We start from the raw sequence: 18,287 nt of genomic DNA on the forward strand, positions 1-18,287 counted from the left end.
TGAGTGCTGTAATCATGGTGAAATTGTGTTAGAGCCATTAACAGATCCTCCGGAAATTTTGCACCAATTATTTAGTAGATGACATTCACATTCGAAAAATTTTCATCAATATATTCATTATTATAACAATTGATTTGCTTTTGTTTCGTTCAATGCTAATTTGGTCAATTTCTCTAGAGAATGGCGAGGTCCATACTGTTTCAAAATACATGGTCAAATTTATTATCAGATCAATACAGCCTTATATCCAGATGTAAATGAGACTCCATCATACGGACAACTTTTCATCGTGGATCAAAACGAAGCAACCGATATTCGTTGTCGGTCAACATCGTCATTGAATGCGGATGTTTTATATTCTCTAGATACTATCTTTCGAGAATGTAATATATTTGCGCAATCATACCGAATGATGCACGAAGAGTTACAACATATGAAAATCCTTAACAATAGTCAAACAGAACCTGAAATGCAATTGCTGTTCACGTTGAAGCGAGGCGTAGATCGTCATCGATATAACTTTCAGAAAGAAAATGAAGTGGCAGCCATATTTACAACTACTGCTGATGGTGAAATTCCCGAAGCATATGTTGCCATTCGGAATAAACATACAAACGAACTTCAATTTCTCAACTCAATTGATCCAAATATTGAACCGTTGCTTTACCCCCTATTTTTTCCATATGGACCTAGCGGTTGGCATTCAGATATAAAACGTAAAAGCAAAGATAAACGAGTTACACGGCTTGAATACGTGAAATATCGTATTGCTATCAGAGATTTGAATTATTTTTTGATAGGCGGTCGTTTATTTAAGCAATGGATTGTTGATAGTTACGTCAAAGTTGAAAAAGACAGAATGGATTATTTTAGAATGGAACAGAAGAAACTACGTGCTGAATCATATCAAGGATTAGTGGATCACTTGAAAAAATCTGCAGCAAGTGTGAATGGTCAAGTTGGTTAAATGATTATCCTACCTTTATCCCACACAGGTTCTCCAGGAAACATTCATCAACATTATGAGGATGCTATGGCGATTGTCCGAAAATTTGGAAAACCCGATTTATTCATAACCATGATGTGTAATCCTAATCGGAAGGAAGTCCAAGAGAATTTGTTATCAGAGGAAACAGTTTCTGGTAGACCCGATTTAGTTTCGAGAATATTTCATTTAAAGAGGAAATTGTTAATCGAAGAGATTACGGAGAAGAACCGATTCGAAGATGTATTAGCTTATGTCTTTTTTGTAGAGTATCAAAAACGAGGGTTACCTCACATGCATTTATTAGTGACTTTGACACAAAACTACAAAATAACTACTGCTGATGTCGTAGATGAGTATATTTTCGCTGAGATTCCAGATAAAAATTACGGACCCAAATTACATGAAATTGTCATGACTCAAATGATTCATGGCCCCTGCGATCAACGTTATCGTGATGAGAAAGAATCATGTTCTGAACAATTCCCCAAAAAATTCGGAGATGATACAACATCAGATGAAAATGGTTATCCGTCGTATCGACGCAAGGATACAGATTTTCACAAACGCCCTAATGGGAAAACTACTACCAATCAGTATGGGGTACCATACAATCCTCAGTTGCTATTAAAATTCAATTGTCACATTAATGTTGAAATAGTATCCAGTATCAAATCTGTCAAATACGTTTATAAATATATCTACAAAGGCCACGATAAGGCCGCATTATGTGTAGTGGATTCTGAATCTAAAGAAACTACTATGGTTTCTGATGAAATAACGAATTACTTAGTAACTCGATATGTAAGACCCGTCGAAGCATGTGATCGAATTTTGGGGAAATCACTACAAAAAAAAGCCATTCGATCGTTAGACTGCCGGTACATTTATCAAATTTCCAAAATGTATTGATTGCTCAGAATGCAGATCCTAATTCAATTCGTACAGCATTGGAAAAACAAAGCATGTTAATGGACTGTTTCGCTCTCAACTTACGCGATTCGAATGCACGTAAATTCACATATTCTGAGATTCCTTCACACTATACATTTATGAATCGAGGTCATGACAAACAATGTTGGGAGATACGTAAAGCGCACTTTAATACAATTGGACGCATGTATTCAGTTAGTCCAACTCAAACTGAATTATTCCACTTACGACTTTTATTAATACATGTCAAAATTGCAATAAGTTTCGAAGAATTACGAACTGTTAATGGAACAATTTATTGTACTTTTCAAGAAGCATGTTTAGCACATGGACTCATAGAAGATGACAATGAATGGATTCGAGCTATGGTAGAAGCAGAAGGCTGGATGATGTCTCAACAGTTAAGACACCATTTGTACGTATTTTGATGTATTGCCACCCTAATCATCCAGATGAAATGTGGGAAAAATTTAAAAATGCCATGTCCGAAGATTTTTTGAAGAACAATGATTCAATATATGCTTATCGAAAGGCTTACATTCAAATCGATGATCCCCTACATTCTGAAGGTTCGGGTCTCAATAAGTTTCCCTTAATGCCGGTGATTGATTGGGACGAAAATTGTACACTTGCCGAGAATAAACATATGTTAGATGAACAACATGAGTTGATCGGGAAAAATCAATATGGAAAATTGAATCAAATACAGAAAGAGATTACTGATAAAATCCTTTCAATTATTGATGATAATGCTGACAATGCATCTGAGAAATGTTTCNTGTCTCAACAGTCAAGATACCTATTTGTACGTATTTTGATGTATTGCCACCCTAATCATCCAGATGAAATGTGGGAAAAATTTAAAAATGCCATGTCCGAAGATTTTTTGAAGAACAATGATTCAATATATGCTTATCGAAAGGCTTACATTCAAATCGATGATCCCCTACATTCTGAAGGTTCGGGTCTCAATAAGTTTCCCTTAATGCCGGTGATTGATTGGGACGAAAATTGTACACTTGCCGAGAATAAACATATGTTAGATGAACAACATGAGTTGATCGGGAAAAATCAATATGGAAAATTGAATCAAATACAGAAAGAGATTACTGATAAAATCCTTTCAATTATTGATGATAATGCTGACAATGCATCTGAGAAATGTTTCTATGTTGTGTGACCGTTTTCTAGATTCTATAATACTAATTCCTGAAAAAAGGATTAGGGCGANTTTGGATCTAGGGTTATGGGTAAGGCCAGGCAACTTTTGTACACGTAAAAAAGGGAGTGACTCTAATGCAGAAAAAGGGGAGAAGCTAGTCGTGTCGAGGGAATGCAACTAAATATATAAATGATAACTGAAGGGGGAGAAACAAAGAGTGTAGGCTCACCGTTGGGGGGTATGAAGGGTATACTTCTTGAGGCGAAGGGGAAATGAGGGGGACAACTCGTACTCACGACTTCCAGTTCAGGGCTAATCCGAGTCCTTCGATGACTCCAGAGATTGAGCCTTCGTTCCTCCTTCTGGATTCCACGGGCACAGTAACTACGGCCGGGATGAGCTCGGGCACCAAAAATCCTCTTTATCCCAACAAAAAACCAAATGTATCGACTTTGAGGTACGTTCACTGATAATTCAATTAACTTGGGGCGCACGTGGCAGTGTCCAGGACAGCGGTTACACGAGTGTCGGTCTCTTCGTTTTCTCCGTGATTCGTGGGGGTTTATCAGGTGCCGAAGTCCTTCGGGTTGGAATTCGGGAGCAATCGGGCCCAATCAGTACGGGTGAGTGGTGACGATGACCACAATCCAGGGATGTCTCGCTGGAATCGTCGAGGGCGGTGGGTTGCCGAGGCCCATGTATGGGTGGTTTGTGGGGGGAGCAACGGCTCCTTCAGTTTATCCGGTAGGGCCGGAACTGTTGTCTTTCTTCGGCTGATGTGTTCGTGATGTCCAGTGGCGGGAGTAGAGGGGGGATGAGGGGAAAATCGAGGGAAGGGGTATCCAACGGTGGCGGGATTTTATTATTTAGGGGGCAGTGTGTAGTTGGGCAAAGTATAAAATAAAAACAAATAAAAATAAAAGAATCGCCTCGTCACAATTGATGGACTTGGAGGTTCAGGTAAAACTTTCATTTACACGACCTTATACCATTTACTAAAAAGTAAAGGGAAAAATATTTGTACAATGGCATTCACTGGAATTGCAGCAATATTACTTCCAAATGGTAGGACGGTTCATAAAGTATTTTAAATGCCAGCTCCTTTGTATGATGATTCGGTTTCGAATATTAAAAAACAATCAAAACAGGCGAGTAGTTTGCGAACCACTGATGTCATAGTTTGGGATGAAACTCCAATGGCTCCAAAATATGCTCTCGCATTAGTTGATCATACATTACGTGATTTAATGGATAACAATATACAATTTAAGGGTAAAATAATTGTCCTGGGTGGTGACTTTCGTCAATCACTTCCAGTAATGCCTCATACCACTCGCAGCGAATTAATAAGCTTATCTATTAAAAATTTTCAATTATGGCGATATTTTCAGATACACACTTTGATAGAAAACATGAGAACTCTTCCTGAGGAGATTGAATTTAAAAATTTTGTGTTATCGATCGGAGATGAAAGCATTAATGATGAGGACAATAACGTAATACTCCCTCAACAATGTCTGGCTTCATATGATGAAGAAATAGTGAATACTATTTTCAGTGGCATTATGAGAAAACGTGAATATGGATTATTAGCAAAATATGCTATCTTATCTACCCGAAATGTAGACGTCGATAAAATTAATAATCAAGTCATGGAATTATTGGAAAAAACGACAGAAAAAATCTATAGCGGTATAGATAGTATTGACAACTGCGATAATGGAGATATAGACGTTGTGCTCTCTCCAGAATATTTAAATACGTTGAATCCACCTAATTTTCCACCATATGAGTTGCGATTAACGACAGAACGCTATAATCATGTTGATTAGGAACTTAAGTATAAAAGAGGGACTCTGTAATGGAACTCGACTTCAAGTTTTAGAACTCGGAAACAATATACTTAAATGTGAGATTCTAACAGGTGACAAGCAAGGATGTATTGTTTTCATACATCGCATCATATTGTATTGTGAAAATGTTTACCCTTTCATCTTTAAAAGACGGCAGTTTCCAGTGAGATTAGCATTTGCTATGACTATCAATAAATCCCACGGACAAACTTTTGATAAAATGGGACTAGATTTGCGCAAAGATGTCTTCAATCATGGTCAATTGTATGTCGCATTGTCCAGGGTTCGATCGTGGAATTCATTGAAAGTATTTCTCGGAAAACAAAGAAAAGGCTTTAAAGTGAAGAATTACGTTTATAGCGAGCTTTATTTATAGGAAATGAGTTATTCTGTAAAAAAAATGCTTCGAAGTAACATTCGGCTGGGGATGATAGTTCAAGTAGACTTAATTGCAATGGAATTTGGTGTTTTGTTTCCGGTGTGAGAACTTTATACATTATCATTATTTTAAAAAATGTGATACATGTGAATATGCTGATGAATAAACATTAATGTCAGAAGAAAATGTTATTATTATTGATTAACGAATTTATAAGAAATATGAGGATATGTGATGTAACGCTGTGGTGTCCGATATTTTATGATTAAACTGAATCATTNTCTTCCTGAGGAGATTGAATTTAAAAATTTTGTGTTATCGATCGGAGATGAAAGCATTAATGATGAGGACAATAACGTAATACTCCCTCAACAATGTCTGGCTTCATATGATGAAGAAATAGTGAATACTATTTTCAGTGGCATTATGAGAAAACGTGAATATGGATTATTAGCAAAATATGCTATCTTATCTACCCGAAATGTAGACGTCGATAAAATTAATAATCAAGTCATGGAATTATTGGAAAAAACGACAGAAAAAATCTATAGCGGTATAGATAGTATTGACAACTGCGATAATGGAGATATAGACGTTGTGCTCTCTCCAGAATATTTAAATACGTTGAATCCACCTAATTTTCCACCATATGAGTTGCGATTAACGACAGAACGCTATAATCATGTTGATTAGGAACTTAAGTATAAAAGAGGGACTCTGTAATGGAACTCGACTTCAAGTTTTAGAACTCGGAAACAATATACTTAAATGTGAGATTCTAACAGGTGACAAGCAAGGATGTATTGTTTTCATACATCGCATCATATTGTATTGTGAAAATGTTTACCCTTTCATCTTTAAAAGACGGCAGTTTCCAGTGAGATTAGCATTTGCTATGACTATCAATAAATCCCACGGACAAACTTTTGATAAAATGGGACTAGATTTGCGCAAAGATGTCTTCAATCATGGTCAATTGTATGTCGCATTGTCCAGGGTTCGATCGTGGAATTCATTGAAAGTATTTCTCGGAAAACAAAGAAAAGGCTTTAAAGTGAAGAATTACGTTTATAGCGAGCTTTATTTATAGGAAATGAGTTATTCTGTAAAAAAAATGCTTCGAAGTAACATTCGGCTGGGGATGATAGTTCAAGTAGACTTAATTGCAATGGAATTTGGTGTTTTGTTTCCGGTGTGAGAACTTTATACATTATCATTATTTTAAAAAATGTGATACATGTGAATATGCTGATGAATAAACATTAATGTCAGAAGAAAATGTTATTATTATTGATTAACGAATTTATAAGAAATATGAGGATATGTGATGTAACGCTGTGGTGTCCGATATTTTATGATTAAACTGAATCATTATTATAAGGCAAGGTTCTAATTATGAGGATTAAGCTTCAGTAATTTACTTTATTTTTTTTTTGTTTCCAAAACTCAAGAGCACTTAATGAACGTTAATACTACCACATTATCTACGTATTCATTGCAAAGTGCAATGGAAATTGGAAACGAACAAGAAATTTGGTAAGTTCAACATATCGAAAAACGGCGCGCGCAGCGCGCTTGACATGATCTCGTGTAAGTATATATGTGTGCGGTCATGTGTGTGCGTATGTCCCCAATGATTCCCATAACTCCAGAATGAGCGCCGCAAACAACCTGAAATTTCGGCTGCTAATTGGTACTATTGACAGTCAAAACTGGGCTAAATTTGAGCTCGATCGGTTGAGCGGTTCCTGAGATATAGCGATTCCTCAAAAATCTTTTTTTGCCAATATTTCCTGAACCATTCGACCGATTCAATTTTTTTTCAAAATACTCATCATGATGATACATAACTAAGGCCGGAGACTTCATTTACGAAAACGGCTATTATCAGAAGTTGGCTCCAAATAGGTGATTGAAGTGAGCGACAAGTAGGGTTGGGAAGAAATTGAAACATTGATGTTGGAATTTGTCATAATTCATTGATTGGGGGGTTATTTGGTTGACGGAGTGAGGAAAAGCGTCTGAACGTGAATTGGGTATTTTGAAGAGGGTCAATGGGAGATCTTGGTGATTTCTTAGGGTTAACTTACCAGCAGAGCTATTGGGTTCTTTCAAAAGGGGATTAATGGAGGCCATGGTCGAGGGGAGATCTTGGGGGTCAGTTCCCAGGACAGTCCTCAGGGTCTTTTAAGGGAGGGGGGGGTCAATAGAGGGTATGGACGAGCGGAGATCTCGGGAGGTTTTTGGGGGGTATCTCTATAGTGGAGCTCTCGGGGTGTTTCTAAGGGTGAATGAGAGAGGGGGGGGTGATGGGGGGTATGGTCAAGGGGAGATCGGGAAGGTTCTTTGGGGATAACTCGGCAGCGCAGTTCTTCGGATCTTTAGAGGGGGNATCGAGGTTTTTTGGGGGTCACTCTCCAAGGCAGCTCTCCGGGTCATTTCAGGGGGTGGCGAGTCAATGTAGGGGATGATCGTGGGGAGATCTCGGGGGTTTTTGCAGGGTATCTTTTCGCATGAGCTCTCAGGGTCTTTCCAGGGGGGGGGGTCGATGGGGATAAGGTCAAGAGGAGATCTTTGAGGTTTTTTGGGGATAACTTTCCAGGGCAGCTCTCAGGTTTTTTTAAGCCATTCAACAACCTCACAGTATCCCACTCTTCGGAATTTGGTGGTAGTATGCGTGCGCAGCTGAGCATTTGTTATGGCGCACCGATACGTTGAGGGGCTCCCTACTCTCCTCACACCGATACCTTCGGTGACTTGCATTGTTCAATGGGCTAAGAGGGGGGGGGGGGGTCAATGGGGGGCCTGGTCAAGAGGAGATCTCGGGGATTTTTTGGGAGTATCTTTACAGAGAAGCTCTCAGGGTTTTCTGAGGGGCGGGCATGTTACTGAGGGTCATGGTCAAGGAGAGATCTCGGGATTTTTTTGAGATATTTACAAAAAAAAATATTTGCAGTCCATGGGTTGATGAAGAACTTGGGTCACAATCCCGAATTACTTTTCTAATCAATCTTTCGATTGTATGTTTCAAATGTCAAATATCGTCTAAGAACCCCAGGAATCTCCTCTTAGCCATTTCCTCTGAAAATACCCTAGAAACTCCTCTGAAAAATGTTCCGTGAAAATCTTGGCGATCCCCCTAGAAAAATCCCCCTAGTTATCCCCTCAAACCTACTTTGAGAAATGTTCCCCAGATTTCTCCGGAATTTCGTTCCAACCATACTTTCGAGATCTCCTCTTGACCACACCCCTATTGACCCCTGGAAGCAACCTCAAAGAACCCCTCGGGATGTCCCCTTCATCATACACTCCTTGGCAAATCCTAGAAAGATCCAGAGAGCTATCCCCAAAAGTGATCTTCAAAATCACCCGAGATCCACCCTTGACGATCCCCTCCATTAATCCACTCCAGAAAGACCCTCGAGGCTCCCCTGGAAAGTCAACCCCAAAAAAATTCCGAGATCTCCCCTCGAGTATACCTTTCATCAATACCCCCTCGAAAGGCCCTGAAAGTTCCTCTTGACCATATCCCCCATTGACCCCCCTCCCTAGAAAGATTCTGGGAGCTGCCCTAGAGCTGTCCTGGAGAGTTACCCTCAATAAAACCCTGAGATCTCCACTTACCCTTATCCCCATCGACCCCCCCTGGCAAGACCCTGAGAGCTCATGCGGAAAGATACCCTNCCATTGACTCGCCACCCCCTGAAATGACCCGGAGAGCTGCCCTGGAGAGTGAGCCCCAAAAAACCTCGATATCTCCCCTTACTGTACCCACCACTGACCCCCACTCCCCCTAGAAAGATCCTGAGGGATGCCCTGGGAAGTTATCCCCAAGAAACCCCCAAGATCTCTCCTTGACCATACCCTTCAATGACCCCCCCTCCTCCCCACCCCCTCTAAAGACCCGGAGAACTGCCGTGCCGAGTTATTTCCAAAGAACCTCCACGATCTCCCCTTGACCATACCCCCCCTCTCCTTCCCCCTTAAAAATACCCCGAGAGCTCCACTATAAAGATACTCCCCAAAAACCTCCCGAGATCTCCCCTCGTCGATACCCACCATTGACACCCCCCCCTCCCTTAAAAGACCCTGAGGGCTGTCCTGGGAACTGACCCCCAATATCTTCCCTCGACCATGACCTCCATTAATCCCCTTTTGAAAGAACCCGATAGCTCCCCTGGTAAGTTACCCTTAAGGAACTTCCGCAGTAAGTATACTTGGTGAAAATTTCGAAATGGTATAAAGACGCAATATGTGGATCATATGTTGTTGAGCACATTCAAAAACTATTCCCAAAATTTCAAGTACCTTGTCCACCCCATTTTCGAAATATACATCGTCAAAAATGGAAAAAACACAAAAATTGAATGTTTGGCGATGCATATCTCAAAAATGGGGTGGACCAGGGACTTGAAATTTTGGGAATATCTTTTTAATGTGGTCAACAACATATGATCCAAATATTGCGTCTTTATACCATTTCGAAATTTTCACAAAGTATACTTACTGCGGAAGTACCTTAAGAAATTGCCGAGATCGCCCATTGACCCTCTTCAAAACACCCAATTCACGTTCAAACGCTTTTCCTCACTCTGTCAACAAAATAACCCTCCAATCAATGAATTATGGCAAATTCCAACATCAATGTTTCAATTTCTTCCCAACCCTACTTGTCGTTTACTTCAATCACCTATTTGGAGCCAACTTTTGATAATAGCCGTTTTCGTAAATGAAGTCTCCGGCCTTATACATAACTAATCGGATCAAAAAAGACCATTACACCCCGAGCAATGTAGTTTTATTCTCGTTTTTTCCTATTTTCGCTGACTTTGCTTATACGCACGATAACTTAAAAAATAATCGCGATAGAAACTTTAATCTTAGTAGGATTTTAGGTCTTGTGATAACAAAGTTTGGGATTTTGGATGATTGAAATCGGACCAACAGTTTCGGAGATATTCAACTTTCTATGTGAACCTGTTTTATTCAGTATCTCAAAAACTACTGGTCCGATTTTAATTTTTTTTAAATTTTCGTCTTGATGTCGCCTATCCGCGTAAATTAAAATATGAACATCCGTCTATAGAAAATTTTAAGATTTAGATTTTCAAATATTGCCGTTTTTGTATTTTTTTGGTCAGAATTCACTTTTGCGCACTATAACCTGGATTAAAGTCAGGAAAACCTTTTAAAATTGGATATAGGAATGAAACTTTGACTACTATTTCCTAATAGTTAAGATTGTCAAATATTATTCCTACATCCAATTTGAGGTCGATATATTTAATAGTTACTGAGATGAAACAATTTATCAAAGATTCTTAAGAAGAAAAGAATCAATGTATCTATATTTCACCGTTCATTTTCACTCCAGGCTAACTTAGTAAGATCACATAACATGAAAATATGTTTTTTTTTCCATTTTATAGAAATAGAGAAAATGAGATAATGGTTGTATGACCACCGCAGCCGCACGCTACCCGTGTAACCACTACTATTCCACATATTTACTTAGTCTCATTCCATATTTATTCTAATCAACTACCTACACATAGTCTCTGTATCCCAGGTAGGAAATGCCAGTGTTGGAAGAACGGGTCAAGTCTGGCACAAGTCTGGGATGGCCAGGTCTGGACGGCCAAGCTTGGACCGAGCTTCGGCCATGCTCAGGTTTGACCCTCGGGGAAGGGCGGGAAACCAAGCCTTGGTTGATAGATCTGGCCCAGCCTTGGCCGACCATTGGCATGCCGGAGCTCGATAACCAAATCCCAGCCAGCGGTGGCCGGAGCTTGGTCATTGGACTCCAGCCGTTGCTGTAAATGTAAGGGTTACGTCGAAAGAGTAAGATGATAAGAATGGAAACATAGGGGTGGAATCATAACGGTAATATCTGAAGAGTAAAATTGTAAGGGTTAAATCGCAATAATGGAAATGAGATAATGGTTGTATGACCACCGCAGCCGCATGTTATCCGTGTAACCACTACTATTCCACATATTTACTTTGCATTCCACATATTTTACCATTGAACGGTAAGGGTGGAATCTTGAGGGTAAAAGTTTAAGGGTGTAATCGCAAAAAAATGATTGATTGATTGATTGATGGTTTATTACTGTACAGTATGTTGTACAAATAAGACAATATCATGCAAAGTCATACAGCGATAGGCAACAAATTTTAGCAAGTAAAAAAGATGTATATAAGTAGGCAAGTAGCAACAAGCCATCTATAAGCATAGGAATATCAGAGCACATAAAATAAATCAGATGTTATATATAACAATAGCACCAGAACTATGGACTCTTAATACTAGGAGTGACAGAAGCGACTGAAGATAATAAAGATGGCGAGGATGGTGAAGATGAAGGAGGATATTAAGATAGGAAAGAATGAAATTTACAAGATACTACAAAGGAGTAACTGCTAGGATAGACGAAGAGTTAAGATGAGGTGAGACAATTAAGGATTATCTGAAAGTCTGACAACCCAAAAAGTACTTTCTGCGTGTCCTACTCAGCATCCAGCCCAAGCGCAGTCGGTAAGGAGTGATGTGCTCGTCCCACCTCACCCCAAAGATGTATCTAATTCCCATATTGATGAGACGCTGAAGCCTCAGAGAAAGCTCCTCAGACAGACCAGCATACACTAGGCAGCAGTAATCTACGACCGGGAACACCAGAGTCTCGATCAGGTGTTTACGCAACCCTTGAGTGGTACTGGTACGGAAAAATCGCAGCCGATACATCACCGAATGCACCCTTCTAGTGATACAGGCCACGTGCTCCTTCCAAGTGAGCTTGCTGTCCAGGACCACTCCAAGGCTACGCATAGAAGAATCAAAAGAAATACTGGCAGATGACAATTCAAACATGAGACAAGGTCAACCACAGGAGCTGCTGACTCGCCAAAGATTGACCAGTCACTAGACATTAAGTGCGCGGTAAGTTCATCCACGTCAACGGCACTGAAATCCCTATAGCAGATGTCCCTAGTCAGAGCCTGACGAGGCACGACGACTGCCCGTAGTGTAGCCGTGATAAGATCATGACCATCAATAAAAGGAACATCCGTTTTCCAGTAGGATAACAGAGTATCCTCATTATCAATCATGCGTAAATCTAGCAAAGTGTCACCATCAGAAGTATGATGAGTTGCTCCATAAGGGACCTGTTGGAGATCAAAATCAGAGCAGAAAGAGCGCACAATACGTGCATCATGCTTCGTTAGAGAGAGCTGGTCTGCATTGAAGTCACCCAAAATCACTTTGGTGCTATAGCTTTGCAAGTGTAGCTGCAGCGAAGGTACAAAATCAGTACTCTCGAAGAAAGGAGCATCAGGCGGCCTATACACAACAGCAACAAAAATTGGAAAGACACCATGGCCAGCAATTTCACACACCAAATACTCAGGAAGTCCAGGTTTCCTAATCCACAAATGAGTGGAGGTTGCAAGGATTTTAACTCTGAAGCAAGTATTGATGAAAAGCGCGACACCACCACCCCGCGTATTACGGTCACGTCTGAAGAGTCTATAGCCGTCGAGGGAAACAACGTCATCATCAATAAGGGGGTCGAGTTTAGTCTCTGTCATGGCAATAACATGAAATGGGGGACGAGTACTCAGAACGTGTCTGACCCTCTCAATATGAGCCTTGAGAGAGTTCACATTGAGATGGCAGACGTGTAAACCAACTTGCTCCAGCAAGGATACAGACAGGCTTTGCACAGTACGGGAGAGAGATAAAGGACTCGTAGGGCCAGAGATAGGAAGTAGTGATGATGAGGGGGGAGATGAAGAGATAGATGGAGCAGAATTTGAAGAAAGAGCATCAGAGGAAAGAGAAAGAGAGTTAGAAGTTAAAGAGGATTTTATTAAGAGTCCAGCAAGAAGTTTTTTACCTCATCCATTGACGTGATGCGAGTAGCCCTATCTTCCTTCTTCTTCTTGATGAAGACTTCACCATCGCGGATGAAAGTAGTGAAGCCCTTCTTCTTCGCTGCATCCTTAACTTCACGACGCAGATGATATAAATCAGGAGGGGGAAACTCATTGATATTAATGAGGGATGGTTGCAGAGATAGTTGCGCTCCAGACGCAGTCACCAAGTCATCAGGGAGAGAAGAAGAGTGCAATTTTCCGAGTTGCGCTTTAGCAACAATCACCTCATGTGCTAAGCCCCCGGACGTCACAGTCACCACTAATGAGACTGGTTTCGAAGTAGCCGCAGAAGTACCAGCCGCAACGTTAGCTGAGAACTTGTCAAGAAGAGGCCGAGCATTCAAGATGTTGCTCAACTCGATAGATGGTAGGACAACCCGCAGAACAGCAAACGATAGCTGTTTGCTGTCTACGTTCGCTGGAACCTGGAGTCCAGATATTAGAATATCCGCCACCAGTCTGGCTCTTTCCGCATTAATCCCAGCAATAGAGCGAGCAAGCTCCTTCATAGAAGCCTCTACCGTATCAACTCTCGTAGACACACCCACCGGAACACCCTCAGAAGCAGCTCCAGCGCCAAGATCAACAATGGTATTACGAATCTCGCGTTGCTTAGACTCGACATTAGCAACCTGTTCCCTGAGAGCAGCCACCTCAGCTTCCACGACATTAACTCTTTGGACAAGGGCAGGCAAACTATCCAGAGCTGATGATTTGGTGGTCACTTCAGCCTTAAAATTTTCCATTCTCGCTTCCATGTTGCGCTCAAAGGCCAAAGAGCGGTTGTCCATTGCCTCTAGTCTGGTAAGGATAACTGCCAACTTTTCATCTACGCTAGATGCAGACTGGGTGGTATCCGTTCGTGGAGTATCAATTTGTAGACTCACTAGTTTTGAGGAAACTGAGCCCACTGTTTGAGCAGGGAACGGAAACTGAGTAGTGTTTTCAGGGGTCACTAAAGGGCTTTGAGGTCGAGAGCCATTCGACCTAGTCGAGATACCACGCGTTCTTTTAGCCACCGGAGAGTTAATGTCCATCAAGCAAGAATGACAAATCCTCTCTGATTTAGTACCATTATGTGTCATTTGGAACCTGGTACAATTCACATGCAGGAATCATTTGCAAGCCGCACACTGATGCATTTTGCCGTCCTTAGTCTTGGCGCAAATTCCACATACTTTCTTATCGCCTTCCATGTTCAGTGAAAAATTCAAAAATTCAAATGAATCGCGCAAAATGATGCCCTCGGTAAATTACCAGCAGTTGATAAGATGTCGCGACTTCCAGGTTGACAGGTGTTACCACCTTAGCCTAATTGAAAATCCTTACTCACTGCGTCAAAAGATGTCGCCACTCCCGAGTTGACAGGTGGTTCAGAGAGAGATAGCAAACGTGAATGAGAGAGAGAGAGCGTAGACAGAGTTTATAGGTTAGGTGCACCGCCATGCAAACTCCAAAAGCCAAATAAAAACCAAAAATGCAACCAACAGAAGGGAATAATGCTTCCAACAGTCGGTTGCAAAAAAGCGCATGCAACGTCCCTGCAACAAAACCGCCCAGGGGCGAATATGGGGCAGAAAAGTACGTTCAAGCAAGCAGAGCAAACAAGTTCGTCAATGCTACTTACAGAGGGACCGATCGAAATCCTGTTGGTGACAAATGGTGACATTGTAGGTATTGAAGTCACATGTTATTCGCTAATTATTACGAAAAGAAGAAGAATCGTCATTCAACATTAATCATCATTTGTTTTGACGTTGAAGGCTATCATACCCTAGGTGGTATTATAGCTGCATTAAATTATAGAGAAAAAAAAAGAGACAGTTTTATGGGAAAAAGCCTTTCGGCATAAAAAACCCAGATTTATTATCAATACACTAAGTTCGGAGGGTTCACTGCGAATGGCGGTGACACACGACGATCCACACACACACATACATATAACACAATGTATTTGTTCGTTATTTAATTGTTTATGACAACGGCTAGCACGTGTCCACACATATGAAGATTTAACCTACGCTAAAAAACTTAATAACGCAGGCTAATTTGGGGGTTAGTTGGCGCAATCGTTGACTACGTCGTTGGAAGCGTGGCTTCTGTGCCACGTGGAGACACGAAATCGTGTGATGTCGTGCCGTTGATTGATCGTTCGTTTGATCGCTAATTCATAGCCATTTGCTATTGAATTTCGTTTCACTAGTGCACTAGTTGTTGTTAGTTGGGTTCAGTTGTTGAACCCGTTGGATTCGTTTGTTTAAAGTCGTGATGACTCGATAAGCTTTAAGATTTTGTTAGAGCTCGATACACGTTTCAGTGTTGGTTTCTACTAACTGACGCCATGGCGTCCGTCGGCGTGCGTACACCCCGTCGAGCGAGAGAGTGCTGCCACTATTTGCCGCCTACCCATAACCGTCAGCGCGTGCATATACCAGCGACAACGGCGCCCGTAAGATGCTGCCGCCGCTTGTCGCCGGCATGTGAACGCAGCATCAGACCTTCGCAGGTGTTACGTTGTAACATCATTGTTACACTTATTATTGTAATTAATAATTATTATTATTGTTATTCATTATTGAATTAATTTACCGATTAAACTATAGTTGAATCATTTAATATCTCTATCAACTGAATAATAAAACGTTCAAGTAGAAAAAAACCGAGATGGAATTAATATGGACGATTTAAAGTAGAGGTTTTACAAATTGCGCGATAGGCTCGTGCTTAGGGTGTAATCATGAGGTCGTGGGTTCGAGCCCACGTTAGATTAATATTTTAAGTTAACAAAATCGGTTTTTCTGTGATGATTGCGTTAGGGTTTGGTAGGTAGGGCACAATTAATATTAAAAATCATCCTAAAAAATGTTAATTATTTTATTTTCGTTATTATTGATAACTGCCATGAATAGTTTGGCAACCAGCCCGGCGCCAGTCGCATGCCGGTAGTGATTTTTTTCCTCGTTGAATCTGTTCCGAATGCTGAGGAGTAATATTGAATTATTTGCATTTCAATCACCCATATCATATTCATGTAATTACGTAATGTTTAATTGAGTCTGGCCAACGACTGGCAACCAATGGTGGGCTAAGATCGGCGCCCAGGTCTGGCCCCATGTTATCATTCCAGGTTTCAACCAAGTCCGGCGCGGTCCCAGCGGAGGAACGGGCTCCGAAGTTCGGCCGCCCGGTCGCCGGGCTTGGACTGAACTCGCCCCGTTCAGTTTTCCCTACCTTGGATACATACGTATGTAGACAAAGAAGAAGAGGACGAAAATTCAAAAAAATTCAAACAGGCCACGTAGGAAAAAACGAACGGGCCGAGCTTGACCCAAGCCCGGTGGCCGGCCTGTCGAACTTCGGGGCCCATTCCTCAACCGGAACCGCGCCGAACTTGGTTGAAACCTGGAATGATAACATCGGGCCAGGTCTGGGCGCCGATCTCGGCCCAGCGTTGGTTGCCAGTCGTTGGCCAGGCTCAATTAAACATTACTTAATTATATGAATATGATAATATGGGTGATTGAAAGACAAGTAATTTAATATTACCATACTATATTATTACCCTCAGCATTCGTAATAGGTTCAAAGAGTACGAAAATCAATACTGGCATGCGACTGGCGCCGCTCTGGCTGCCTATTCATGGCAATTATCAATAATAACAAAAACAAAATAATTAACATTTTTTAGGATGATTTTTAGTATTGATTGTGTCCTACCTACCAAAGCCTAACGCAATCATCGCTGAAAAACCGATTTTGTTAACTTAAAATATTACCCCCTAACGTGGGCTCGAACCCACGACCTCACGACTACTAATCCGACAGAATGTCAGCCTTATGATTTTTTCGCCCCTTTCCATTATTGCGATTTGACCCTTATAATTTTAATCTTCCGATACTACCCTTATGATTCCACCCCTATGATTCCATTCTCATCATATCACCCTTACGACTTAACCCTTACAATTACACCAACGGCTGGAGTCCAATGACCAAGCTCCCGGCCACCGCCGGCTGGGGCTTGGTTATCGAGCTCCGGCATGCCAATATCCGGCCAAGGCTGGGCCAGATCTGTCAACCAAGGCTCGCTTACCCGCCCTTCCCGCGAGACTCAAGCCCTGGTCCCCAGGGATGGCCGAACCTCGGTCCAAGCTTGGGCGCCCAGACTTGGCAAGCCCAGGCTTGTGCCAGGCTTGGCCCGTTTCTCCAACACTGGCATTTCTTACGTGGGAGAATGAGGATTTAGAAAGAAGAAAATTCCACTGCACCCGGTCGGGATTCGAACATCGTTGATCCATATCAAGAGCTGATGAGATAGTTCCCGGATGAACATCATGCCAAGTATAATTCTTCCATGAAGATAAATAATAATAGATAAAGAAATGAAATAGATAAGGTAGGGGAGCTACCGCGCACTTAACCAAATAACGCATATTTTGAAAATTATGATCAGATTGTAGACGAATAAACGCGAGAAAAATATTTTGTGGTAATTCAGCTTCAAGATTATGCACTTTTTAGAGTTGTTAATACCGAAAAAAGTACGAAAATCATTAATTATTGTTTCGACGGTCTGTAAGCGATATTATCCACCGCTGCGGGTATTACCGCTCGCCAGGGTTTGGGACAATTGTAATGTCAAATTACCGTTACTCTACTACTCAGTCACTCAAGTAATTGAATGTGAAATTTTTCCATTAATTGGAAAATGAATAACTCAACGCACTTATGACAAATTACATAAATAATCAATAACTGAATCGCTCTGAATATCCATTACATTTTCATTGAGTAATCGTCATTAAAAATTCCAAATTATTTCAGTAACTAGGGGGCTTCGCCCCCTGCTCGCTTCGCTCGCCAACCCCAGGGGGCTTCGCCCCCCCCGCTCGCTTCGCTCGCTCCCTCCCAATCCAACTGTCAGCCCCCCCACCGCGTTTGACCCTAGGACACCCTCCTCCCTTCTAACCCCCCCGACCTTGGGCTTCGCCCCCTGCTCCCTTCGCTCGCCAACCCCGGGGGCTTCGCTCCCCCCCC

Source organism: Diachasma alloeum, unplaced genomic scaffold (assembly GCF_001412515.2).
Source record: "Diachasma alloeum isolate Michigan unplaced genomic scaffold, Dall2.0 Dall_scaffold_00698, whole genome shotgun sequence".
Lineage (NCBI taxonomy): Eukaryota > Metazoa > Arthropoda > Insecta > Hymenoptera > Braconidae > Diachasma > Diachasma alloeum.